This window comes from Myiozetetes cayanensis, unplaced genomic scaffold, assembly GCF_022539395.1.
Source record: "Myiozetetes cayanensis isolate MyiCay16 unplaced genomic scaffold, myiCay2020 scf2-11, whole genome shotgun sequence".
NCBI classification, from domain to species: Eukaryota; Metazoa; Chordata; class Aves; order Passeriformes; family Tyrannidae; genus Myiozetetes; species Myiozetetes cayanensis.
Window position 1 is genome coordinate 2,447,971 of NW_026087411.1, and position 27,563 is coordinate 2,475,533.

Consider the following 27,563-nt stretch of genomic DNA (forward strand, 5'->3'; position numbering starts at 1 on the left):
ATTCATTGCTGCCTTAAAAAAAAAAGTGAGCACTTCAGCTCCTTTTCAAAATAGAGAGAAACAATAGGGCACACTGTAGTGAGTTCCAAGTCTTTTATCTTTCTACAGATTCAACCACAGTATTGATTCTTTATTGACCTAAACTGTCCTAAGCGTGGCTGTGGTTTTTTCTCATATAGTCTATGGGAGAGTTAAGGCAGCTACTACTTTAATATTGATTTTTGTGAAAAAGGTGCAGGAAAGGGGGCAATTTGTGTCTGCAGTTGCTCTTCACTATAAAAGATACCATTGTTAGGAGCTTATAGCATTATATCAAGGGTCTTAATCTGTAGCAATCTTTTTTTACAACTTAGAAATAGGCTTGGGCAAATGTGTTATTGGTGTTAATGATATTTTGAAGTGAAGAAAATTTGTCAGCCTTTCCAAGTAAAATGCTCAACTTAACCGTTTGAGAACTTGACAGGTTTGTTACATCTGTTTGCAGGAATTATGTCTTTTGTTCCCCTGGAAAAAAAAAAAATAAGGGGAAAAGAAAAAAGAATGTCCGTTTGAATAAACAGTGATAATAATGTTATCTGAATAAATCTTTAATAAATTGAAATTATTATTACTGCAGGCTTAAATAAGCGGTAAGTTTTGACAAGAAGGGCATTATCATCTAATTATACTTACTTCATGAAAGAGAGGGGCAAGGGCCAACCTGTGAGCCGTCTAAAGCACAGTAATAGAGTGATCCCCTCTGCAGACTAGAGAAGGAGCCATCAGACAACAATAAAGCACAGGCAGGGCGCTGAAAATTGCAACTGAACCCCCGATTCACACGGATTCACCATCTTAATTGTTATGAAAACTAGCAGAGCAGGATGATGAGTGCGTGGCGGAGCAGCCCTTGCTAAGTGGATGAGAGAATCCCGTGCCAGATATTTTTATGGCATTCCTAAAGGCTTCTTTAATTATCAATTAGTCACTCCTGCACGTCAGCTTCCCATTGGCTAAGTGCTCAGGGTAAGGGTCTGGCCCAGCATTTGCAAGCAGGTGTAAGGAGATAACTGATACCTAAACTGCCTCCTTCCTGTGGGCACCTGGCTTGCTGAGAACACTTCAGGAGTTCCGAGGCAGCACCTGCGAGCTGCTTTGTGGGTGCGTGTGGCAGACATCCTGCGGGTTGGTCGTTGATCCGCCGTGTTGAATTGTAAAGAGCTCTGCCCTGCTGGCACGTGTTGCTTTTGTCATGGAAGCCATGGGGAAAGCTACAGCTACCAAGGGGAGTAAACCAGTGGTATTCACATGCCCTCCCCATGTATTGTGTGTGAGTCAATACACTTCTAATACCTACTATTTAATTTTTTTTTTCCTCACAGAGGATCAATAAACAGAAAAATCTTTGTCTGTGAATCGGATTTGTGTGGCAAATAAGGCTGATTTGCTTAAAACCTCCACCTCCATTTATTTAACAGAAGGCAAATAAATTTTGATTGTCATAACCCGCCAGAATTAAGGAAGTAGCATCACTCTTCGTTGTCTTAGATAACTTGGATTTGGAAGCGCTCTCCACAAATCAAGTGTCTTGTGTATATACACATAAGGGGGTTTGCATATATATATATATATATATATACACACACACACATATATATAAAATATTTTATTTTAAGCCTGTTAATCCAGGCCCTCTCCTGCATGTAGTAACGTTATATGTTTATTCATATGCACCTGACTATAATGATTTCCCCCCGTTAGATTCTTGTCTCATTTAGCATTCAGGATATTTTAAGGATGAACAACACTGTGCAGTAGGGATGGGCATTGTCTTGAACCCTCTACAAAAACCAGTTTTGGCTCCTTCTAGGCCTGGGTTTTGGGATAGGCACAAAAACCTGGGAAGCTTGTATGCAGTAGGAGCAGCAGCCACCCCTGTCAGAGGGCTGGGAGGGTGCACAGAGCAGTGCCGTGAGTGAGGGCAAATCGGGACGTGGTTCCAGAGCTCTCCACAGCAGAGATGTGCACAAAGCAATGACTTTCCCTCTTCTTTGTCTTGAAGACAGCTCAGCTGCTCTGGTGGATTACCCCAAACCCGTTCAGCTCGTGGCCCGTGCTGGGCAGGTACCTCGTGAGCCCAGCCTGTGGGGCTGGGTGGTGCTGTGGGGGGCTGGCACAGCCTGGGGCACACCCAGAGCCTCAGCAGCAGGGAGGGCTCCAGCCTCACCTTCTCCCATCCCCTGTTTCCCAGAAATGTGTCACATCTCGCTTCGTCTCTCAGGGCTCTCAGGAGGCTAAAAATAGAGACAACACATATGGAAGTGTGCTGGGGATGTGCTTGGCTTTAGTTCCCATTCCTTCCTCTGTCACAAGGGCTCAGCAGCCTTTTGCCTTTGCACTTTGCCAGCCTCTCCAGCGTAAATGAGGATGGTTTGGTAAAAACTGAGCAGAAAGGTCCTTAAAAAAGAGATGTTCAGACATTTTCAGCTGAAATAATTGACGATGCCCTACAGTTATTGTACGTGCAAGGTGTAAATTTGCCGAGGTGTTGCTGCTCTAATGCAGCCTTTTCATGCTTATTTTATCATTTTCTGTACAATTCCCTATAAAGTGCCGACTCTGTAAGTGATACAACTTCATGTCTCTTTTTTCACTCGTGCCAGCAAGCTGAACAAGTGGGATGAGGTTACAGTAAACAAGAGGGAGATTACTAGAGATAGAGGTTTTAAGAGTCCACAAAGCCCAAGAGCAACAGAGAATCTGAGACATGAGAAGCTCCTCATGAGAAGAATGCTCGGAGTTATATCCCCCCCCTCGGCATAAATATGTACAGACAAAAATGACTCACTATGTGAGTCAGAGAGAGGAGGTTTTATTTACACCACAGAACTTGGAAATAACATTTTCACTGATTCTATTCTGTTCAGCAATTGTGGGTATAAGCAAAAGGCTGTTAACACGTCTGTATGAATCAAATTTTTAAAAATCACTCCGCCCTTCAATCAGAACTGTTTTCTCACTTATGTGAATTAACCTACAGAACTGGCACATGAAATAATTTGTTTCAGTATCTATTACTGAATATGTTTTGGCCTGGATCCATAAAAGCATTTAGGAGCCTGAGTTGCACTGAAATCACTGAGCAGAGAAAAAAAAAAGAGAAAGTGTGTTATTCCTGGTTACTACAAGGAGCTGTAGCACATTGCTCTTTTCTCTGGGCAGATTTCAGAGGCTGATCCCCAGCCAGGCATGGTGGCTGTGCTGGGGCTCTTCCAGGCTAGTGGGGGGAGGCATCTGCTCAGGCACTCGTGTAGTTCTTGGAGGTCCTTGTGTGCTGGGCACTGCAGGATGTGCGGTGTGTCAGGGGAGCAAAGCTGGTGGAAGGGAATTGCGCGTAATGAGACAGCACGGGACTGACTTACCCCTGTAAAATATACCTGTTTGCTTTGAGAGGAGACTGCAGCTGAAATGTGTGAACTTTTTACAACAGAGATGCATTTCTGGTAGAAATAAAGCATTTTTCGTGCGTTTTTTTTCACCTAGTAAAACGTCTGAGCTGCTGAGCAATATTTTGATAGACATTTTGTTGCCATCCCCATCAGCCTTTCATACCCTACAGCTCCCTGTGCCGCCATCTCCTAGTGGGAGTTTTTGTGCTGACCAGTCCAGCTGTGTCTGAAAGGGGTGACACACAGGTGGTGAAGTGTCCTTGTCACTGCCCAACTCCTCTAAGCCTCTGGAAGCAAGTGTTGTGATGGATCTGTGGTTTGAATTTGCGGCACACAGGAATTTGCACGTTCAGTGATGTAACAGGACATCTCTTTTTCTATCTTCCAAACAAGCAGGTTCTCTAAACAAAACACAACATTTGGGGCAACTTGCAGGATGTGATAGGATGCCAGGTGGGAAGAATGGGTGAGAAGGTGTGATGCCTACAAAACCCAGCCTGCAAAGCAGTCCTGAGAATGGCCAAGGTAAATAAGACACCACTGAAACTGTCTTTGCCCCCCACAGTCCTCATGTGTGGGTTTACACACACCAGCAGAGCCAAGTTAACCTTAATTGTGTGTTATTTGACTTGGCTGCAGATGGCTAGCCCTTTTTGTAACTTGGCTCTGATGGTAGGTATCGCACCTTTCCATTGCTGACCTCTCCTGTCTAAATTGTTTTTTTAATACGTATTAAATATTTCTGATCTGGTTTAATTTCCTAGGGCTCTTTGCAGTAGAAAATATTACAGAAAATATTTCTACTGATAGAAAGACATATTTTCATAGGAAAAATGTCTTACGTTCTCAATGGCTAGACAGGTCAGTGGTTTTTAAAACCTGATCTTTTTGAAGGAAGTAGTGCCAGAAATACTCTGAAATTCAATGTGCTGGTTTTCCTGCATGCTCATTGGCAAAGGGAACAGGAATGCAACTTTGCTGCAATTCTTAAATAATAAATACATTTAAACTGCAATAACCAGTCAGTAATTCTTCTTATTTTCCTCTCAGCATCATATTTCTTAGTAGTGGATGTAATATGTCAACAGTTTGTTACCACGACCCCCTGAAATTCGGAGAAGATGAAGTGTTTCTCTGCTTCACAGTAGCATATTAAAACTGTGCTCCATTTAATTGCCTGTTCTGAGGCTTTTATCTGCACATTATGTGTAGTGCAAGTATCAGAACTGCTGGTTAGCAGGAGGTTTCTCTCAGTTTTGTGGGCTGGGTACCTCAAGGTGCGTTGGTGCCCACAGCAGCGCTGGCACACATGGTCTTGGGACTTGGCCCAGTTCTTGCAAAATTCAATTGAAGGGCTTCTGTTGACATTGGTGGATCGGGTCTTTTGTGAGGAGAGTGAGGAGTAATTATTTTCTGCACGTGGGGTGTCTCATCAGGAATTGGGCAGTCGTGAGTCGTTCGCTTGGGTGGTTAAATTCGCACCCAAGTTTTCGTTTCCTCCCGTAAAACCCTCAGAAGCGCCACACTGGACTAAGGGGAGTTAAACCCGTCTTTAATCCGGTGAGATACAGGTTAGGTGGTCTTGGAACCGTTCCCACTAAAGCAGGGGACAGCGCTACAAGATCTACTGCCATTTGTACTAATTAGCAACTTTGCTGACAGCCTCTGGTGAGTAACTCATTACTGTCTATTTGTGTGCTTGGCTTATAAATCCCCGAGCAGCCAGACTGCGTGCACTGTTGTAGCACAATATTGTTGTGGTATAAGACCTTTCTCTCCAGCATTAGCATCTCTCCAAGCTTCGAGCTGGAAGTGTAAGTAGGTCAGTGGCATGGAGACACAGCCCCCAAGTCAGGAGGACTTCCAGTATTTCTCTTTTCCCCTCTCTCTCTCGGTCCTGAAGTGGAGATGAATAAAATCTGTTCGTTCTGGCACCGCTCTTGCTGATGCCGCTTGTTTCTCGGCACATTTTAAATTTTCTCTGATTCGACCTTCACCCTTTGCTTGTAGGCACCATATCACATATTTTAACATGGTTTTTTTTCCCCCCCCTCCCTTCCGTGTCTGCGTTAGTCAGGCCTGTTGGAATTTTGAAGCACTTTTGCCACAATTCAACAAGAATGTTCTTTTTCAATTTCCGTAGGTAGATTCTGCTATTCAGTGGTTTTCCCCCATCCTTTATCATAGACTGGGTCTTTTCCATATGGTAATGAATCATTCCCCCAGGAGGAGTATCATTTGCTCGATTCAATGGACTTCTCACAATGCAGATATATGCATTTCTTTCACCTATCATTTTGATTTTAGTTTTCCTGCAGTTTATTGGCTTCAGTCTGTATTTTCTTTGTGATCTGTTCTCTTTCCGGCTCTGGTGGGTATCTCCCACTCCATTGTAATCTGTGCTGCCCTGATGGCACCACCTGCACTTTCTGCCTTGCTCTGGAGGTGTTATCTACATATTTAATTCAGTCATTTCCACCGGACTGTCTCATGCTCATTTAGTATCTGTTCTGATCCTCTAATCTGGTTGGTTTGGGCTTTCTTCAGCTTGCCTGTTTAGAAATAAAAGCATTGACAGTATTCTGTGCTGTGAGGCTGTTGTTGCATTTTTAATGAAATAAAGAGGACAAGGATGAACAAACATCTCTTAAGCGTTGGCTTGGATGACTCTGCACAAACAGAGAGGAGTCTCAGATCTACACAGCAGACTCTGCTTTTTATTTATGTAGTGATTCCATGAAAGGGATGTGCCAGGATGGAAGGGTGGTGGGGATTTCTTCCAGTGTTATTTGTCTTGTTTAAATAAGCTTTCGCACCAGAGCTGAGATGGGCTGAGGGTACAACGAGCCGGTTCCAAACCAACAGTCCTGTGCTCCATCCTTTATTTCTGCCTCATTGCGAGACTGTGAGCCACTCACTGGAATGTTGCTGTGTTTTCTCTGGTTTCCAAAACAAGCCACCTGTTTTTTACCTGTTTGAGTGTCTGTTTGGTGAGAGGGATCCTGGACCATTGCAGTGAGGAATCCTCACCACTGACAGGAGCGGGTTTTGGGGTGTTGTGAATCTCGTTTGTCAAAGACCTGTAAATTACTTATGAGCTCTATGGATGAAAGAGAAATTACTCTTTAAAAAACCCCAGTTTTGGTACCTTAAAAATGACTGGAGACTGGCACCAGGTTCTTGGAAATAACAAATGGCAGGGATTTTACTTAAGGATCTCCCCATGGGTTCGGCTAGATGGGTTTCTAATGAGCAGGTCTTTTATTTCTGTGATATTCTGTATCTCCCTGCCACAATCACTCATGTGCAAGTCCTAGAGCCAAATTCTGCCCTTAGATTCATGTTTGCTTCTCCCATTGGCTTTCTTGAAAGCTGCAGGCATTTTTCCTAAACCATCATTTGGCCTCCAGTTGTACTGTGGTCATATTTGTCTGTCCAAAATGACTGTGGCTCTCCATTTATAATCTCGTAATTTGTAATCTTTATTGAGATACTGCTGTGGTTTTTCTTTTATTACTGGCATCTTATTGTAATATTGATTTTTTTTGTTAAATGGAACTGCATTGGTGATTTTGGCTGGCAGCTTCTCGTCTCTGCTTTCTTTTGTACACTTTTTGAGGGTGGGAGAGTATTCCCTGCACTGCGCTGATTTCTTTGATCTGACTCTTGCGTCTCGTCTGTCTAAACAAATTTAATTTTTGCCTAATCTGTCTATGCAGTTCCCAGTCACTGTGGTATCCAGGCACTAAATTATAGCCTCTTCTGAGTGTTTTCTTCTTGTAACGAGGTGAACTTCCTTCTTGAGTGACCCAGTCATTGTCATGCTTTTGTAAACAGTCTCTTTTCTACCTATTGATTTCGGTCTAACATTGGTGACCACCCACTGTTCCAGACTGGGAGAGAGAATAATTGTTATAGAGGCATCGCCATGCGTGCAGACACAAACCACACACCTGCTCTGGGGGGGCACACCTTCTTCTGCAGTTTAATTCTCCCAGGGAGCAGAGCAGGGGGTCTCACCTGGACTGGGCAGGGTGTGGTAAGGAAGTTGTGCACGTCTTTGGGGAAATTGTAATAGCATTAAATGGTACAGCAGCCACCAGTGCAAGGAGCTGCATATGGAGGGAGGGGTTCCCGAGCTACTGGGAGGTGATGCCGGCCTGCAGAATAGCTACAGAGGGAATGACACACATCCCTGGCTCTGCCCACTGTACCCAGTGAGGGGATGGCACAGGAGCACTGCCAGAGCACTTGGCTTGTGGAACACGGTGCTTCCCCCCCTTACAAGCCACCCTGTTCCAGTGCATTCCCTGGCTGAGCAGTGCTCCCTTCCCTGGCAGTGCTGGCACAGCCTCTGCCCCAGCCCAGCACCGACCTCTCAGCTCTGCCCTGTGTCTTCCACCTCCCATGTCCCACAGGCTCCTTGCTCACTGCCCTGGTACCCCCTCCTGCTCTTCCTCCTGTCTGCAGCCACATCCTTGAGAAACCCTTTCAGGCTTTTCCTCCCTGGTTTCCCACCCTGCACACTGCACTGGTTGCCTCCCAAGGGAACCTCTGTGTGCTGCCCCCTCCCGTGGCACGGGAGGCTCCTCTGCTGCCGCTCACTGACTCCTCCAAGGCAGAATCCCTGACACACAGGTGGGGAAAGAGCCTCCCTTCAGCACAGCAGCTCCCTGGTATTTCATGGCCTCCTTACCTGGGGCTGAATGGCACAGCAGCTCCCTGGAAGGCCTTGGAGCTCTAAGGTGCAGAAATCACACCCATCCTGTGGATCTGAGCAAGCCCTCAAGGGAACTCCACGGACTCAGCGCTTCTGCAAACCAGACCACTTGTTTAGTCATCTGGAAAGGGTTTAGAGGCCTACATCATTTTGGCATTAAAAAGTGGAGAATGGAGAATGCAAATCTGAGAAAACCCTACAGTATTTTGCATACAACTAGCAAGTGCCTGGTGCCAATAGCTGTAGCCCCCTCGATGTTGCTGGGTGCACACTTGAGTGTTGGGACAAACATGTGATCACTGTGCTGCTGTTTGGAAAGGGGCAAGTCCAGCCCATATTTCTGGGCAGAAAAAGAGGATGAGGTCCTCTGAGATGTGGTGGTGCCCCTGTGTTGCCAGTGCTCAGGAATGCGAGTGTTCGGCCCCTCTCTTGCTGGGTGTTTCTGTGCAAAGCATCGAGCCAGCCACCCCTGTTGGTGTTTGGTTAACAGACCTGCACAAGGAAGTGATCCACACGCTACAGATTTATTGTCAGTTTTGTTATGCTTAAGGCAGGCGGTAATTTCAGTTTTCACTGCCATTAGCTAATAATAGTAATTAATTAGGAAATTGTGCCGTTGGGATCTCGGGGTGAACTAACGGGGAAAATGTAAATTAAAAAAAAAAAAAAAAAAGGCCACTAAAGTTTCTGAGTTTCCCACCACAGCTGAGGGTTTGTGTCTATCCCATCCCTCCAAACTGAATTTCTGAGGAACAACTTACATGGCCCACAGCACTGTCTGGGAAGTATTTGGAACAAATGAGAAGGTGCATCAGAAAGGTGCTGGGAAAGGGGGGGAAAAGCAACAGAGGCTTGTGTTGCTGTGCTGGCAGCTGGATGAGGAATTGCTGCGTAAATCAAATCTATATTCACATTATTCCTTCCTTTTCGGTGTCTGGAAACCTCACATTAAACTTGTGTTTTGTTGTTTGGGCTTTTCCCCGATTTTACCGACTTCCCAGTAAGGAAGTTTTGGATATAGCACTAAGAAAGAAGAAAACACTAAGATAAATCCAGGGTTTTCAATTCAAGGTCATTTTGAGCCCTTTATCTGGCTGCAAAAGGAAGTGGCAGAAAAAAAATAATTAAAAAATGCGAATTAGGCTGAGTCATTTTCACTATGAATTGTTTGCAGCTGTCAGAATCAGATCTACATAGTTCACTATAGCTCAATTTCCTTTCTGAGTTAATAACACATTGAACAAACATAGTACACCAGACTCCTTTTTTTCTTTCAAATAACCTCACAGTGGATCTGCATTCCGAGTATAAAAATGTCTCTATTAGCTCGGGCTATTTATAGAACATCAAAGGGCTGAAAGATAGTTAAAAATTAATCGATTACCATCAAATAACAGCCACTAAAACTCTGTGTGTGAAATGCCTTCCTCTCCTGAATAAATTGATAGGAAGAGGAGGGATGGACAGTGGTGATTCCCAGGATGGCTGGGTGTGATTTCACACCCCCCAGGGCAGCTCCTCAGGGCAGGGGGTGCTTCAGGAGCAGACCCCAGACCTGCCGTGGTGGGTGGGGGAAGGCAGCGTACTGTGCAGGGAAATAAAGGGTGGAAGTGTCCAGCTTCACCTGGAACACCTCTGGAAGGGACCAGCTCCTCGGGTCTGATGCCTGCTGCTGAATGATTCTTCTTGACCTGTCCAAAAATGGCACTGGGGGGATGGACACGTGGAAATAACTCCTTATAAACTCCATTTCATGATCTTTTCTTTCCATTGAAATAGTTAAAGGTGATGGTGGGGAAGTGCCACCACCTGTGTGTGGAAGGTTTGGGCTTGCTAAATATTCAAGATGCTTTTCTAATAATCTTTTTGGGATTAGTAAAATGCTGCCCGGGCCTTTATGCTCCTTGGCTGTAATTGTGCCATGGGCTGGGAAGAGAAGTAAAATGTTTTATGAAACCACTGAAAGTAATTATGGAAGGGGGAAAAAAGAAAAGCTTTCAGGAACATAAGTCATTCTTTGGGTCTGAAAGGAAGCACAAGTAGAACTTGGTTCCAAGATTCTGTGTAATTTCTGAAGCAGGGCTTGTGTCCCCCAAAAGCTTCTTTTTCTAAGTTTTCTTGCAAGAGTCTCATGAAAGATACTGTTTCCCTGTGGAATTTGCCTTTTTATCAAGGCACTATTTTGAGCAATAGGTTGGACAGTGGGCAGAGTTCCCTGGTGGTGGTTTATGCCATGCAGGCTCTGCAGGATTTGTGCACCGAGCCAGGCAGAGCCCAGGGTGCCTTTGGTGAGGTGCTGATGTGTCTGCACGGCTCAGGTCAATTCTGCTTCAGGGATGGAGTTATTTTTGGGAGCTAAATCTGGGCTAGTTTGCTATCACACCTGTAGAGAAAGTGGCTAATGGATATGGTGGACCTCTTGTTTCAGGCTTACCCTACAGGGAAGAAAGGAATTTGATTAATTGAAGAAGGGTTTCTGAGACAGGGTGGTGAGTTTAACATCTGCCCCTGTTGATTGCTGACAGACTGTAACACGCAGCTTATAGTGTAGGGGAAGTCCTTATTTCCTCTTCTCTTGCCAGACACACTCATTTCCAAGCAAAGGTGACATTTTTGTGTGTCAAAACAAAGGTAGAACGGCGCAGCCTTCGAAACATCAAACTCAGATGGAAAATGAGGATTTGGCATGGCTTAATTTGGGCTTTATTAATGCCTTTGGGGGAGAGGGATGGAAGAAAGATTAGGCAGATCAGAGCTTTAAAAGTCATAGATCATGCATTTAATAGCTCTAATTCTTAAAGACTTGAAGGGTTTCATAAAGCCTTTCTCTTCAAGTGCAAACTCTTTCCCACTTTTCACTGTTGCATCCAGACCTCCCAAGTTCTAAGGAGGAGCTTGCAGCTGAAAATCTCAGGCCCTTCCATTCACTCACCAGTGATTCTGCACCAACAGCGTGTTTGCAGCCAGGAGCCTCCAAGGTGCATATTGAGTTATTTCAGGTACTCACCAAATGGGATTTAAAGCTGGGAAAAAAAAAAAAAAAAGAGAGACTTTTTCCATTCAGCCACATTTTCTGAAGCGCTACAGATTTAGAAGGACTGGATTTAAATGAAGTTACTACTAGATTTTTTTTTTAAAAAATCAATTCTGCTGTTATAAGAAATTGATGGCTAGATTTCAAGGTGAATTTTATCTAAAACTGAAATATTGACTGAGGCAATATTAATATTTTGTTCTGTTTTCTTTCTTGAAAAGTGGGATTTTTCACTGCACTGGGTTTTGTCCTTTCCACAGTCTTAAAATAATTTGCCACACATTTATTTTAAATATTAGAGTGCTGTTTTGAAGCAAGCAGTGCAAAGCAGCAGTTTTTATAGTATCTATTACATAGTATAAGGAGCTTTCTGTAAAAAAATCAATATCATAGGATAAATATTCTGAACTAAGAGTAATAAGCTACTGATAATTTTGCCCATAGTAATAGTTTCTAGCATGGCTGTGCTTTCCACAGTGGGATTTTGCTGACTGTCTTTAGGAGGTAAATTCCAGGAGGGAACACATACTGGGACACTGTGACCAACGTGGGTGCAACAGCTGAGAGCAGTGTGAGAGCACAGTGTGGGAAGGACATCACTGGGATACAAAACTCTGAAAATAAAATAACTGCTCAGTAAAGGAATGTGAAAGGGGAGGGTAATTCCTGGCATTGTGGACGTAATGACATGAAATATCTCCCCCAAAACATTTTCTTTCGGGTTATTTAAAATCAGAGGTGCTAAACATGATAATTCCAGCTGCCTTACGTGCCTGTTCCATGGTGTTCTCAAAGCCCAGGCTGGGCACTGCTTGTTCACCAACTGCACCTTTGCAGTTCCGTGAGCTCCAGAAGAGGTTTTTCTACCTCAGCCCTTCATTTTCACCAGCCCAGCCCAGAGCACACCCTCAGGTGTGCTGTGCAAACGGCTCCTGGGCCACCTGCTACCTCAAGTGGGCCACTTTATAAAATAGGAGGGTTGTTTCAGTGTTCTGTTTGTTTTTTTGTGTACTTTTGGCTAGAGGACAGGTTGGGTTTGGACGCTCAGGCTCTGTTTGGGCTCCAGGGGGTACTGGGGCCAAGAAACTCGTCCTGCTGGTGTTGGTGGCACCGGGGCAGGGTGAGGGACAGGAGATTTGAGCGATCAGAACAAGCAGCCACTGACCGTCTGTAATGTATGGAAAAGGCAATTCCAATAACTCATTTTACAACCAAGTGATCATTTATCCTACTAGCAAAATCTGTTCAACTCTGGTTGTATAGGTTAGACAGTAATAAAAGTTCAAGTATCCATAAAATTGCCATTGAACTGTAAATTAATGTGAGGTAAAGTTGTTGCCCAAGGGAATAACCGAGCTTCAGAAAGTTGTGTCCTAAATTAATTAATGCTGAGTTCAGCTCTGCCTGGGAAAAGAAAGGGGTTTTGGTGGCCTTTGGTTGTGGAGCTCAGAGTTTTGTTGTCAAGCAGAAATTGCCATTGTCATCTCCGCTCATTTAAACAGGATTTTGTGAAGTTGGAGAAAACTCCAGGAATAATTATGAATGACCTGGCCTTTTTTAAATTTTATGGTTTTTTTTAATTTTATTGTTACATCTGTGTGAATGGGGGAGGAAGCTGATGTCTGCACCACTTCAGGTACCTTGTAGTGGTCAAGTTTCCTTCTTGGTGAAGCAAAGGTGTGCATTTGCACTTCATAGGTGTTGGTCTCGCTGACTATCATGACTTGTCTCTCTCTTAAAATGGTGGGGTTTTTTTGGGGGGGGGGTTTCTTTGTTTCTACTTGACTGGGAGGTGGGGGAAAAAAAAAAGCCAGTGGTACTTAATAGGTCAGTATTAATTATTACAGATAAGGATTAATAAAAAAGTTTTTAGATTGTGTACTTAGTCCCATTGCTTTGGGGATCAACTGCCTTTTGCTGCAGCGTGGCCTGCAAAGCATCTCTGATGGATTTGTGCCATTCCCACTGTTGAGGGAGCCCAGGACATAGAGGAGCTGTACTGTGAGGTGTAAATAAACTGTTCAACAAGTCCGCCACAACCCTTAACCTTTCGGGGTCTGTGCAGCACCTGGGAGGGGTTGTTTGTCCAGGCCTTCAGAGCTGCTGTGTAAAGCCCTGCTCTGCATTTCCAGAAGCCTGGAAAGCTGTCATCTCCCAGCTCTCCTGCTAACGAGCCTCAGAGCTTGGTGTGGAGGAGCTGCCTCCTCTCTGCTCTCAGCAAGAACCTTTCCCCAGAGTTTGTGTCTCTGGTGCCGGTGCAGGGCTGAGCCGACAATGGACACGGCACTGCCCCTCAATTACTGACAAAAAAGAGCCACCAGTGCTCCCTCTCACTGCTCAAGCACTGCTGGGCTGCATCACGCAGGGTAAGGGCTGAGGACCTCCACCACGCCGTTGGTGGCAGCAGATTGAAAACACTTAAAATGTTTTTGGAGTCCTCTTCTGCTTTTTAGCCCTTTTTTATTTTTAAATACACAAATTGTTTTCAGTACTTTTCCTGACTTCTCTTTTTTCCTTACCATCTCTCCATTTTACCTCAGCTTCTTAGTTTTTCCCCTCATTCTTCTATTTTTCTTTCTGTTCAGTCTCTATTTATTTCTTCTTCTTCACAGATTGTCTCTCTGCTTGGTTTTCTTTTTCCCAGCACTTACTATACTCCTTGTGTTTTTGCAGCTCTAATGCTAGCTTGTCTGCCAAAGAATAAACTCCTATTTATGGAAAATATATGCAGCTATATGCACTGCTAAAACATCTTCAGACTGTTTGCTCACAGCCATCCTGCAGAGACAGCACGACACTGTTAACACACGGGCTGAGCAGCTACTGCCACATTTACCAAAATTAGAGCCAAACGGCCCCTGAGCACACACCTGGCTTCGGTGTGCCAACCTCCCTCCTGCTCTGACAGACACAGTGCAGTTTGGGTTTGTATGGGAGAATTCCACAGGTTAGACCTTCAGGTATAATTACCCTCCTCCTCCCAACCGGCAAGGGAGAACTATTAGTTGTGCCTTCCGGTGTGGAGTGGAAATTGCTCAGCTGTCCCACTGTCAGGCCAGGTGAGACTGTCAGGCCACTCTAAATTTGAAGCTCTGACCAGCTGGTGTTATAAGCTGATTTTTTTGGGATACCTATGCCATAGACAAGATTGATATATTGGGATGGTTTCATCTGGTGCCTCTGGATTAGCATCCCACAGCAGCAGCACTCCAGGTATGGTACCTCCTAAAGCACAAAGGTTTCCAGTGCTGTTTCTTACCGAGGCACAGTAAATAACGGGGGACAATTTCAAAGGCGCCAGGGGTAGTTCCTCCATTGCAAGTCGATGGAATTTGTGTGTCTAATTCCCATTTGTGCCTTTGAAAACACACATGGCCCTGCTTTGCCCGTGGCTTTAAATCTCGTGCGCACACAAAACACAAGCCTCACGTTCCTGTTCCACCTTCCACAGACATTTTAATTTCCTTCCAGTGTCACAAACTTTCCGCGGCAGCTGAAATATGTCAGGGATGTTTTTGTCAGACTGCTGAGACCAGGTTCTTCAGCTCCCACTCTGCACTTCTGGGGTGATCAGATCACGATGCTAGAGTCGCATAAGAGCTTATTAGCAGCTGTTGCAGACACTTTCTCTGTGCTCTAAAAACAACAACGGGAACAACAACTCAGCTGGGAAGAGCATATGCAATAGCCTTTTAATCATTGCTTCAACTCACCATGTCATCCTGCGTAAGCTTTCTCATCAATGAGGCCAGGACTACAAAACCAGGGAACTTCTTAAATTTTTCAAACACCTGCATCTTGTGAAACGAATTTATGCTACCAGATTAAAAACATAAAAAAAGGAAAAAAAAAAAAAAAGGAAAAGAAGAAAGAAAAAAAAGAATTCTCCTGGATCAAAAGTGTCTCCTTATCAGGAAATGAAGGACAGGAACAAAAATACCCTCCTCCTCCATCTCCTCCTCTTCTTTTCCCACCTCAAACTTGATGATAAAATCCTGTAATCTGACAGCCCCCTGCAAAATGATAGCTGGGTGTTTACAGAGGGGGCTTTTCGATGGGAGCCTGTGATTAGACATCTACCCCGGGGCATCCTCGCCCGCTCTTGTGCTGCCCAGCTCTCGGCCCGCTCTGTCTGCAGTGCCCACCCCGAGGGGCACGGGGCTGCTGTGGGATGCCAGGGCCGAGCTCTGTGGTGTGTTTGCTCAGCAGTGGCAGGGAAGGCCGTGGATGGTCACTGGGCTGCAGTGGTGCCCACAGCCTTGGCATGGGGCGCGGCTCAGCTGTCCTTCTCTGCTGCCATCGCCGCGGTGGATTTGTTTCCTTGAGCAATAAGTCAGACGATAAGCATGTTGCTAAATCCTTTGTGGAGCCCGAAGGCAGGGCTACTGCTTGGTGTTTGCTTGCTGTGGAGTTGTGATTTGTGTGACCCCCAGGTTGCCCCCTGGCTCAGGGAGTCCGAAGTCCCGGAGTCTGCGGTGGGCGGACGGAGCCCGGCGAGGTACAAGTGGCCAGCAGATGTCTCCCAGGATATTTCTTTGCAGACACTGCTCTCCCATATCCCTCTCTTTCCTGAGGCTCCCGAATCTGGGCTTGGTGGGTTATGAGAAATGCTGTCTCTACCCTCTTTGCCCATTCTGGGCAAGTATTACAGCCCCGAATGCGTAGCTTTGTGATACTGAGGCTTTTCAAACCACAGCCTACATTAAGGAAATGGTTTATAAAGATGAAAACAAAAAAAGGCAAGGGAAGGCAGCTCCTCTGTGTCTTCAGAACATTTCATGATTATTTACAGCCTCTGAGAAAAGGAAGCAATGTCGCTCATGGGGGCATACAACATTTTAGGTCACTTTGGATTGGGAAAATCATTAACATTGCTGGGATTCTGCTTCATTTTGCATGGGAGAATGGGGGATGGCAGGAGGAACATACTGTTTGCGGGTGCAGGCTGTGTTGACGTGAGGCAGATCTGCTACTCGAGCTGTACCTGCCGAGCCACGCTGGCAAATTCTACCTTGGGCAGACTTGGCCCAAGCGTGAGCTCTTTTCCTCAGCTCTGTGTTCAGCTGGAGAAGCTGCAGCAGTGAGGATAAGTGGTTGCTCTTGGCACTGAAGGAATTAGTTTTGGAGGTGGCAGTGGAAGACTGGAGTCCCCCGGTCCCAGTCATGTTCGCACCAGAGCGCTGCATTTTGGCTTGGCTGGGGTTTCCAGCTCACCACAGGTCACACGGAAAATGCACTCGCTGTTATCATCCTGCAGGAGCTCTCCGTTGGCATGATCCATGTCTTTGAGAGCACAATAGTCCATCACCAATCCAATCATCTTCCTGTGACTGAGGGGTTTATGCAATTATGAAAAAGTGGATGATTTGAATGTTCCGTCCCTCTTGTGGAATTATGTTTGGAATTTATCCGGCGAGACAGGAGAAGGGATTTTGTTTGTTTTGTTTGATCCTTTCTTATCACAGAACTTTGTTTGACTCAAACCACAATGATACAAGCATTCAAACACCACCTTCAGATGTAATATTGATTTATAAAACAGCAGTGCACAGCTGCTAAGCTTCGCTGTTTCAGACAGAAGGTCTTCAATTCCCAACAAATTACTGGCGTTTCTACCTATTTACAAATTAATGTTTCCTCTGAACCTTGTGCGTTTCTTATTATTCTAGTCTGCTTCCTTGAGTTTCTTCTTAGAAACCCTGTGTGAGTGTGTATTATGCAGTGATAGGGCAGCTTTAGAGCATCAGTTAAATTGGAGTTAAATAAAAAAAAAATCTAGATCAACGTTTATCCTTAGGCAAGTTATGCACTGAGTGAAATTAAACCACTATATGTACTTGTAGATTGAAGAATCAGAGGTGGAGGATGGGTCAGAAACACTAAGATCAAAGTTTTTCTTCTTTGAAAAAAATCTCTTTGAAAAGCCCCCATGCCACCTATTCTGCTTGTTAATGTTTTGACTGGAAGTGTCTGGCAGTGTCATCAGCAGCAGAATATTTTTAAAGACCTTTCTGCTTTTTTTATTTGGAGCTGACTCTAATAGCAAAGCAATGGATCCTTAGCAGCCTCTGTTATATGTCTCTTAAGGGAATATTTTTGTTAATTGCAAATATTTGATTGACAAACATGGGATGCAATTAGTAGGCAGGCACAGTAGGAATGTGCAGTGAACTGGATCTCTGAACCAACAGATCTCAACTCTCTCAGCTTGATCTGAAATAGGCAAGAGCATTTAAACCATATGTTTCCCTCAAACTTTTTCTTTCCTCTGAAAATTCCTTATTTCCCTCAACTAACCTTCCTTCACTCTCTGCACCAAGGGAGCTAATTCATCTGCTGTGATCACGTCAAATAAAGACAGAAAATTCTACACAAGCTGCGGACTTGTGCTGCTTTTTGACCGTGGCAGTAAAAATTAATGTGGACAAGACTATACATGCCAGTTGTGCCTTACAAAAGCCCTAGGTGAAAGAGAATACAATCTAATTTAACTTTAGACATTTTGAGCTTAATGGTCTATTTAAACAACCTGGTACCATCTGACTACATTTATCAATTATATTTCTTTTTTATTTATACAGAGCACTGTCTTTCTGGAAAGGCTATAATTAAAACTTATCTAGATAAATTGTGCTCAGATTCTGTGGCACGAGAAGGAATTCAAAGGATCTCGGTGTTTTTATGTGTTCTTTTTCATAAGAAGAAAAGGTTGCTCTGAAATCTTTAAAAGGAAATAGGTTTTCATAATTAGAATAACCTAATTGCAACGGCTTTCATAATTGTGGCTAAGAATGGCCAACAGGAGATGCAGTGTGGTCTTTAGATGGAAACGTTGACACCTCAGATTTCTTTTCCTGGGTAAGCAGGTGCGTTTTCCAGGGAAAGGGTGCTCGGTCCCCCACCTCTCATGACAAGGGTCAGTGGCAGGAAAAGTGCCCCGGGGGGATTTCATCAGTTCTTTGGGTTTTCAGGCAGTTTCAGCTCCTGCTTTGTGAGTCGTAATCCTTTCTGCAACAGCCTCACACGCCGAGCTCTGCCGGGGTTGGTGAAGGACGAGGAGCCCTGAGCACCTTCAGGTCTTGCTGAGGCACCTGCAGAAGGTGGGGTGGCCCAGCCTGGTGGCCCAGACAGAGGCAGCAGGGAGGTCACTCACCCTGCTGAGAACCCCATTTGCACCTGCCTTGGGTACGGGCACAGTCACCTCAGCATCCAGTGCCATGTCGGGAAGGCACTTTTTCACAGCTAAACATCAGTTGTGTTTTTCATGAAGCAGCAAAACCAGACCTACCCTTCTTGCACTGGTATTTGTAGTGTGTTTCTGTGATGTTTGTAATCTGAGGGAATGGAGAGAGCACTCGTTCCTCTCCCTTATTTTTTCTGTGGCATCAACTCCCCTTCCCATAACCCGGTTTTACTCAGGGAAGTCCCCAGTGCCTTGGGGCCTCTGGCAGTACCCACATGAGTAGCATGAGTTTGTATGTACCTACACCACCATGAACATTCATGTTTATAAAATCACATGAAGGGGCTCGTTTTGCTCATTTTGGAAGGGCCTGATCCCACAGCATTTACTCCTGCGACTCAGGCTGACTCACACGAGTGTTGCAAGATCCAGCCTTTAATTTGCAAATCCCAGTAAGGGTGTGTGTTAATCAGACACTCTCCATCAGCGAAGGCAGTGCTAGATCCGTAGTAGCTGCATGGTAGGGCTATAAATACAAGCTGGGTTTCTTGAGAACTTCCTTGCAGAATTTTGTCCCTAGAAGGGAAGACATTTCACTGCTGTCTGAGACCTAAATGTAAAATTTCAGATTAGAACTAACAAAAAAAAAAATAATAATTTCCATCTGTGACATTTCGTGCCGTGTATTTATAACCCTGTTACCGAAGCAATATTTGACAGGGGCAGTTAAAAAATACTCTGATAGTGTTTTTCGGTAAGGGCAGTTAATGAAGGTCCTTTGCAAACCCACAGTAATTTAGACAGGGCTTCGTGATGAACAGCTTTGGTATGGCAGAGTTATTTTGAATGCTGATCCAGGTGCATGCTTGGACTTGTCAAGGTTGCCCTTAGTGAGGACCAGTCCCCTACAGACAATTCCATTTTCACACTGGAGCCGTTGTTGTGTCTCTCTGTTTAAGTGCTTGACAGAAAATGTCCACAGTTAGGCTGTGCATAATGTACACTGTCAATTTGTAAAATCTTTCCCCGGGACTGTGTTGAAAGAGGGACTTTTTGTCACAGGTTTTCTCTTCACAGCTCCACAATTTAAATTTTCCTGTTTTGTCATGTTAATGTAATTCACTTAAAATATTTAAATTGTCCTTAATTAATTGAGGAAGGAGATTATCATCATGGTGAACTCACAGGCAGTATGTGGAGCAGGACTGCCACAGTTTTGGTGAGCCCAGGTGATGAATGGTGTTGACGTGAACGGCTGCAGTTACACAGTGTGCAATACACAAATTACACCGCCATGTGTGTTCCTCTGTGTTATGAAAGCCTTTTGTTTATACATACCCGGCTATACATTTACACATTATGTAAATAAACACACATATGCCCATGCAATTTAATTGAATGTATGGCTATGGGTTAAGAGGCATGTTACTCTGATGAAAAACATCTTATGGTGCAGAGTAAAAATATTTCCGACGTGCTTCTGAGCCTCCTGTAGAATTTAAGAAGGAACTGCAGAGATTTCTTTAAGGCAGTGGTTCCAACCATCGAATAGGAAGGCCTGGTATTCTTCCAAAACCTCGAGGCTCTTGAGTGGCATACCCAGAAACCCACCGAATTTCACTTTTATTCAACTCCTTTTATTCTTATTCAGTTATGAGCTTTTCCGTCGATCTCTGCTGTACACAAAATGGTTTTGTTTCATGTTAGGTCGGTTCCTCTAAGGCAATGTGCAAGACATTATGCATGCAGATCAGCCTTTCCAACCACAAGTTCCCCCAGAACCGACGCAAGGATCTCAGGGTGTAGTGAGAAGTTGCCCCGGGTGCTTTCAGTTGGCCTTGTGGGTGCAACGCGGCCTTTGATGTGCTGAGAGGGCACGGAGTGATGGGCCAGCGGTGCCTCCTGCCCACTCAGCCGTGCGGTTGGATGGGCCCAAGGAGGTGGTTTACCAATGGAAAAATGCAGTCAGGAGGAGCTCTCTCTGAGGAACTGCAGGGGGTGGTGAACCCGCTGCTGAGCCCCTCTGGCAGGGAGCTCGTGCTGGGCCTCCACCTGGGCTGGTGTTGCTGGGGGTCCCCCTTCTCCCTGCTCCTCCCTCGGGCATGAGGGGGGCTGTGGGGCCGCGGTGTCTCTTCGTCTCCACGCAGGGCACCACGGGCCACCCCGCAAGGTGACGCGTCTCGCTCTGGCAGAGCCCAGATTGGTGTGTCTGCCTCACAAAGGAATCTCTTCTTTTGCTTTGTGTTTGTTGTTTTTTTTCCCCCTCCATCTCAGGCGCTCAGCCGGGGCTCCTCTCCTCCAGCTGTTCGGTGACACCGTGCAGCCATCAAACGCTGCAAACCCGGATCAGAGAGCGGCAGTGACAGGCTCCCTGGTGCAGGCAGGCCAGGTCCCAAATCTATTGTTCAGACCAGAAAGCTCAGCAGAGTGACTTGACAGGTTTTTTAAAGCACTGGAGAACTTGAGCAGGAAGTTTGCTGCCTTTCCTGCCCCTTGCTCTGCCTCGAGTCAGTGCAGAGCTGGTGCCATTCTAGCAATTAACAAAAAGGGGGCTGTTGTGGGTTCTGAGCACAGGTACCCACGGATAATCAGGTGTGTGAGAGTCAGCAAACCCTCTGCACGTGAGGGCTGACACCGGGGTGCTTTGTACTATTGCATTCAGACACCGTGTTCTGAGTGTCTTTGTTATTGTCGCCTGATAAATAAACAGCCCTAAAATTACAGAACTTATTATGGTAATTGAGTGAAGAAAAGGAAATGCAAACCCTGCCTCGCTATCTATTACATTGCCACTGCTAAAGTTGCCTAAACCTGTGCTACTCAAATGATATTGTAATATTAGCCTTCTTTCTTTTTTCACAATGATTGTTTTCTGTCCATCTCAAGCTGGATGTCAGTTCATTTAGATTTACATCAAGTAGTAAATTAAAATAATCACTCAGCAAACACTCTCAGCTCAGTTTTCTCTTTCAGTCAGGAGTTGCGAGAGATGCTTGAAGCATTCAAGCAGAAAATATTGCTGTCTAGATATTTGTCCTCTGGGTGATAAAGGAGGCATTGTCTTGGGACCCACTCAGGCCTCGGAGCTGATAGTAGCTGTGCATCACAGCTGTGAAGTGCGCTTTGTTATGTGTCTGAGGATTAGGGTTCAGGACCTTGTTTTTCTTGAAATACCAGACTGATCAGAGCTGCATATGTTCGGGGGAAAGCAGAGGTCGATGGTTCTCTGTCCACATTTTTACTAGATTATTTTTGGACAGAACTCTGGGAGAATACCCTGCAGCTTAAACCATCCCAAGAGTTTTTCATATTCTGCATTATAACCGTCGTGGAAAAAAAGGCTGTAGTTTATCTCTGCATCTGAAACAAAAGGCTCACAGCACCACAGGCACGCCAGGCTTTGGACCCACAGCCTCAATTCTGCTCCTTTGTGCTCCATTTCCAGTACAGCTGCCCAAATGCACCTTGATGTAATAACCAAATCCAAAGAATGTCTGGCCTTAAGGATGGCACAGAACGACAGTTAATCTTAAAGCAAGGGTGGCACTGGAGTGGTGCACAGAGCAAGGGCTTGGGGGGACAAAAAAAGCTGTTCCACAAAAAGAAAAAAAAAAAAAACAACCTGGATTTATTTTTTCTACTAAAAAAATTAATCTGCAGCTTTTTTTCCCACCCCAGCCAAAAACAAACAAAAAAACCCCCCACCCCAACCCCCCTAACCCAGCAGTATTTATTTTGGAAAAAAAGCTCTGTACAGAAGCACCCGTAGTGAAGATGCTGTGGTGAGGGAAGGCAGTACTTCCATTACAGTTGAGGTGTGAGTAAAGACTGCAGGATCTGGGCATGATGTGCTCAGCCTTGGGAGCAGCCTCCTCTTTGTGGCAGCACAATGTGGCAGTTTGTGGGACTGAGGATTTGGGGCCAGACTCTCATCTCCCTTACGTTGGTGTGATACCACAGGAGCCAGCTGGTTTTACTGATAAATAGACTACATGTGGCTCCTTTGTTGCAAGGGGATGTACATACAGACATTGCAGATTCACCTTTCAGTGTCAGTGTGAATCCCTCCCTTCAGGAACGGGACTCTGGTCAATAGGCAGAATGTTGCCCTTGAAATGATTAATGTTAATTGTAGATCCCCACCGATGGGGTGGAAGGGAGAACAGCGTTTGCCCATATGCAGTTTAGTGGCTGAGGATTGGTTGCAAGTGTTTCTTTGCTTGAAAACGTCAGTGGGCACAACTTTTGACCCCCATCGAGCTTCTGCGTAAATTCTGAGAGTCACCCGTTATTTTCAAAACTGGGCCTTCCCTTCTTCCACCCCTGCCCAGCACTGGGCCTGCACATCCTGCTATGCCTTCCAGTCAGTGGGGTGGCTCAGGTGCCCCTCTCTCCATGGGAAGGTGAGCTTGGAACTGTGCTCCGGGGCACCTGGGAGGGGATTTGGGACAGTAACTTGAGCTTAGGGGCTTTCATGAATGCCAGTCGACCAAACAGCTGCTGGACACGTTCTTACCAGCCCAGTCTTCTTGTGGATGCATTGTCATTCAGAGGAGCTGTGTAATCATTGTTTGAATTAAGCTCCAGGCTCCCAGCATAGATTTGTGTTCTCATCCTCTGTGCTGCTTGGACATCCTCCTGCCCTGCTGCCCTGACGTACTCCTCTCCTGAAGGTTTCTGTGCATGGACCAAAGCAGTGCCACGTGGAGGGGAGGAGATGATTCCTTGTTTCTTCATCCTCTGCCTGGCAGAAGTGATTTGCTGCAGTTGTGCCTGCAGAAAACTGGCATCATGTGAAGGCATTTATCACTGGAGATATGCGATAGCAAACCTTCAAAAAATCATGGAGTAGCAGTCAGTGTGTCCTTTGTTTATAAGTAGTCTTTTATATGTAGGGATTTTCCCTCACTTCTGCTTCCTTCTTTCTTAGGAAATGACCACAGGGTACTGACCTGTGCTTTTGTGCTCAGAGAAATCCTCTCTCTCTCTGTTTCGTTTGTCCTCTGCCTTTTCTTACATTTTTCTCAATAGTTTTTTTTTTTTTTAAATACAATTTGGTTTTCTTTTCTCGTGCTTTGAAAAGGTGTGGTGTACCCTTCCTCACTCATGCCAGCACAACTATCCATCAGTCCCTTTTCTCCTCAAGTTGTTGCTACTGTTGGGGTTCCTTTATTATTACATCTTCCATGCATTTTACCCTTCTATCCTAAACCAGTTTTATGTTTTGTTTATCTGTCTCATACTTACCTTCTTCCTATATCCTGGCAAAATATATTAGAGGTGCCACTTACTTTTCCTCTCTGATCCCGCTCCACAGCCCTCAGAAACAACAGAAAGGGGAATCCTCTTGTTAACTGCATTAAAAAAAAAAAAAAAAAAAAAAAAAAGAAAGACAATTTCCTGAATGAAGGAAAAACAAAACCTGCCAGGGCAGAAGGCACCTGCAGCCTCCAGCTCCTCGTGCAAACTCACATCTGGGAGGCAGAAACCTTCCCCTCCTGGTATCTGTACCCTGCATGAGAGAGGGGCCGAGGTATTTCAGAGTGTAAAGTGTCATGCCAGTAATTAAAGGATCTTGGTGGATTTATATCAGCTGAAAATCAAGTCTCAGAGTTTTATGTGATTTGGGTTCTTGGTGGAAAGAAGTACAAGCATTCACACGGGCCTATCATGACACTGAATTATTTGAAGGATACGTTGTTTCCTAGATCTCTCAGTACCAAAATGAACGTGCAGTTGCTGAAATTATCAGAATATTGACATAAAGCCCGATGCAAAATGAGACACTGCTGTCCGTGAGTGGGGTGGTTTGGGGTTTTTTGCTGCTGTCACCAGTCACTGCCATCAGAGCCCCGCAGAAAACGCGGCAGTGGAAGGGGGAATTCCCCCAGTTCTGTGCAGTGGGAAAAAAAAAAAGAAAACAAAACAAAAAAAGGGAGATAATTTCCTGACTGCAGGAAAAGAACTACTGGGGTAGAAGGTTACCAAGGCCTCTGTCTCCTTGTGTGTAGCTGAAGAGAGTATTCAGAGAGTTCAAACACAAGTAGGAGATCTCTGAGTGCAGGAAACAAGCAACGTAGCACGAGGTGAGAGAATTAAGCACAGAGCAGGAGGGCAGTTACCCCGTGTGCATCCACCCCAGCAAGGGAGGTATCCAGCAAATCCTTGAAAGGGATGTCTTACAAAAGCTTCATTATAAGCCCTTGCTAATTTGAGAACTGTCAGGAATGGCAGTATTATTTTCCACTCAGCTGTTGGGATCTGTGTGTGTGTGTGTATCTGATTAAATGGCACCTTCCAAAAAAACTTGAGCAGTCCCTGATAAAGCCTTTGTACAGTGCCTGGCAGAAGGGCACCACTTGAACATAAACAAGTGATTTTTTAATGTCTTTGTTACGTAACAAAGTATTGTGGCTGCCATGGTGGGACGTGAGTGACTGTGCCTGTTTGCTGCCATAAAGGCTGTGGATTCACAGCAGGACAACCCATTCCTGGTGCCTTCCTGCTGGAGAGGGGCTGAGGTCCACAAAGATCTCTGAAAGTACTTCTAGGTCAACATTAGGAAATACTGGAAGTATGCAAATCGTAGGGAAAAATGAGTGTCTTGCCTTTGAAGTTTTCCTCCCTCTAACAACACAGATATTGTCTCGATGCTCTCCTGGAACTTGCCTGGTGGCAGTGGGATCTCACAGTGGGTTCCCTTTTGCATGGGAAGTCAGGTTTCTGACAGCACCGTGCATATTCCACACTAAAAGGGCATCTCAAAAGGCAGACTTGGTTGCAGCTGCTACCTGGAAATCCAGAGGCCATTGTTTTCCTTATTTCATCTGTTGCTAGTCAGCTGGAAAGCACAGTGACCTATGAGTAATGTGGTCATCCCCAACTCATGCTGATAAAACCTTTACACTGCTGCCTCTTGCCATCTCTCCTTCCCTATCTCTCTGAGATGTTCTGATCCAATCTTGACTTCCTTTGAGGTAGGGCATTCTGTCTTAATGCCCTAACCCCCTTGGAGAGCCAGAGAGAAATGATTTTGAGATGTTTTTTTTGTTGTGCCTTTGCCTGATAGAGTTGTCTGCAGGGCTTTTATACCAGTGAGAGAGGATGTGGCTCTGTGGCCCTAACCCAGGGGCCCTTTAGGACACTGCTCCTCTCAATTAGTGGCTGCCTTTGAAGGCAGAGCAGGAGAATTTCCAAATCCCAAAATATCAGTTTGGTCCCGTGGACAGCAAACCACCAAGTGCAGCCTAGAGCAACTTAAAAGTTGGGAGGTAGCAAATCTCAGTTGCTCTTTGTTCCTTCCACCTTCTTGGCAGTGCTGCCCATATCCTGGCTGCCACATGTCACTTGGAATATTTGTAATTCCCTGAGTTTGTTTGTGCCACTAATAAAAGTTTCTTGCTTTCTCTTTACAGATCAGCATGCTGGATTTTATGGAGGATTTCTACAGCTGAGGGATAACTGTGAATTTCCAGGTAATTGGCATTTCTTCTGCTTTTTTCATGAGCTGCCCTGGGTGTTGTGACCTTTTCTTTGATTTTAGGCTGCAGTCCTCTCTCCTAATCCCCTAAACTGGGCACCTCATGATCAGACTGTTGTTCTGAGTTGCATCTTAAGAGTTACTCTGAAATGCAAGGTGAAGGAAGTTCTGGTTACCCCCTCAGAATCCAGCTCTCCTGGATTCTCTCCTGTCCCACCAGTAGAGTTGGACCAGAAACCCCTGACTGCCAGTTCATATCTGAGGGGGTTTGCTTGCACTTTATAACGGGATAAACAGCTGAACATTTGCTGGATAAAGAGCTGTCTTCCTGACTGTATGATCCTGCCAGAACTTACTGTGCTTAGTGGTGGAACTCAACTTTCTTGTCCCGAGACCAACACTCTCACTCTCTGAGTGGACACAGACCTCCTCTATTTCTCACCTTTTGAAAGGGCTGAGGTTTACTGTGGATTTCTGTAGTAGATTTTAAACTGTTCCGTGCTTACATTAGCTTTGTAATGTAATGAGAAACTCCCAAGTCAGGTAAGGAAGTGCTACAGGGGGGACCTGCAGAAGAGTGTTGGGTGTGATGGTTTGAGAACCACGATGTCACAATAACATGAAACCTCAGTCCTGCTGCGGGGCCAAGCCCGTGGCAGTAGCTTTGTGCAGTGCCTGACAGGGTTGTTGAAGATGCAGCTTTAGGAGCCCCATAAAAGCAGAGTGTTTTTCAGCTTGGCACCCGTCCATCCTCGTTATGATAATGTCGGCATTGGGAGCTCCTTGGGGCAGGACTGTGGCTTTCCCTCTGTCTTGAGACTCTCCAAGATTGTGGCCAGCATTCTGTGAACCAAAGCTAATAAATCAAAGCCAGTTTTTCCTCATGCGCTTCAAAACCTACTCCATTTTGGAACGAGAAAACCACGTACAGCTCACTGCAGGCTTTGTCAAATTATTCCTCCCCTTCACACTTGGACTCTTCTTCATTTTCCACACACTTAATACTCACCCAGCTCCTTTCTGTAACTGGCAGCTGATCCAATTACACACTAGAGGTAGAAATACTGAAGTCTTACAGTTCAAATGTGGAATGATATGCATAGTCACTTTGTCACTCAAATCCTTAAAAAAAAAAAAAAAAAAAAAAAGGAGGAGGAAAGAAAACTCAGACTAGCTGGCCATAATCAAGGGCAGAAAATAGAGCACACAGTTAACATGTCCCTGGTTTGCCAATGCTGGGATGTCACAAGTACCAGTCAGGAAGCCAGAGCCATGTGGCTTCCCAGATAAAAACGCTGGCTTTTTACTTCTGGGGCTACAGTTCAAATCCAGCTTAAGGTTCTAAATTAAATAAGACCCTTAACCTATGCCAAAACATGGGATCCCTCCAGGTCAGAGCCGAGGTTATTGGCAGGTCAGTGTGATTAAGCCTGTGTTCCATTGCCTTCAGCCCCCTTAATGGCATAAATAAAGGAATTAAGGCCCAGACCCTGCCCCAGTGCCGAGCAGTGTGTGAGCACCGGCACCCAGGCACAGAGACCTGGACAAAGGAGCACTGGAATTCTCTGGAACAGGAAGGTGGGCAGGGTGGGATCACTGCACTGTAGGTCTCACTGCTTTCTGCAGTGAGGTACTTGGTGGGAATGGACTCACCTGCTGCTTGGGGCAGCAGCAGCTCAAAGGCAGCAGAATTTGGGGTCAGGTGGGTGGTGCTGCCT

At 45.2% G+C, this 27,563-nt stretch overlaps 1 long non-coding RNA gene across 4 annotated transcripts in view; it reads left to right on the forward strand.

The window, feature by feature from the left end:
- Positions 1 to 27,563, forward strand: part of LOC126640337 (uncharacterized) — a 256,125-nt gene that overhangs the window by 174,893 nt on the left and 53,669 nt on the right. For all 4 annotated transcript variants that reach the window (XR_007628991.1, XR_007628988.1, XR_007628989.1 and 1 more), the window contains exon 6: positions 25,781 to 25,840. This is a non-coding gene — a long non-coding RNA (uncharacterized LOC126640337). The remainder of the gene's footprint in view (positions 1 to 25,780; positions 25,841 to 27,563) is intronic.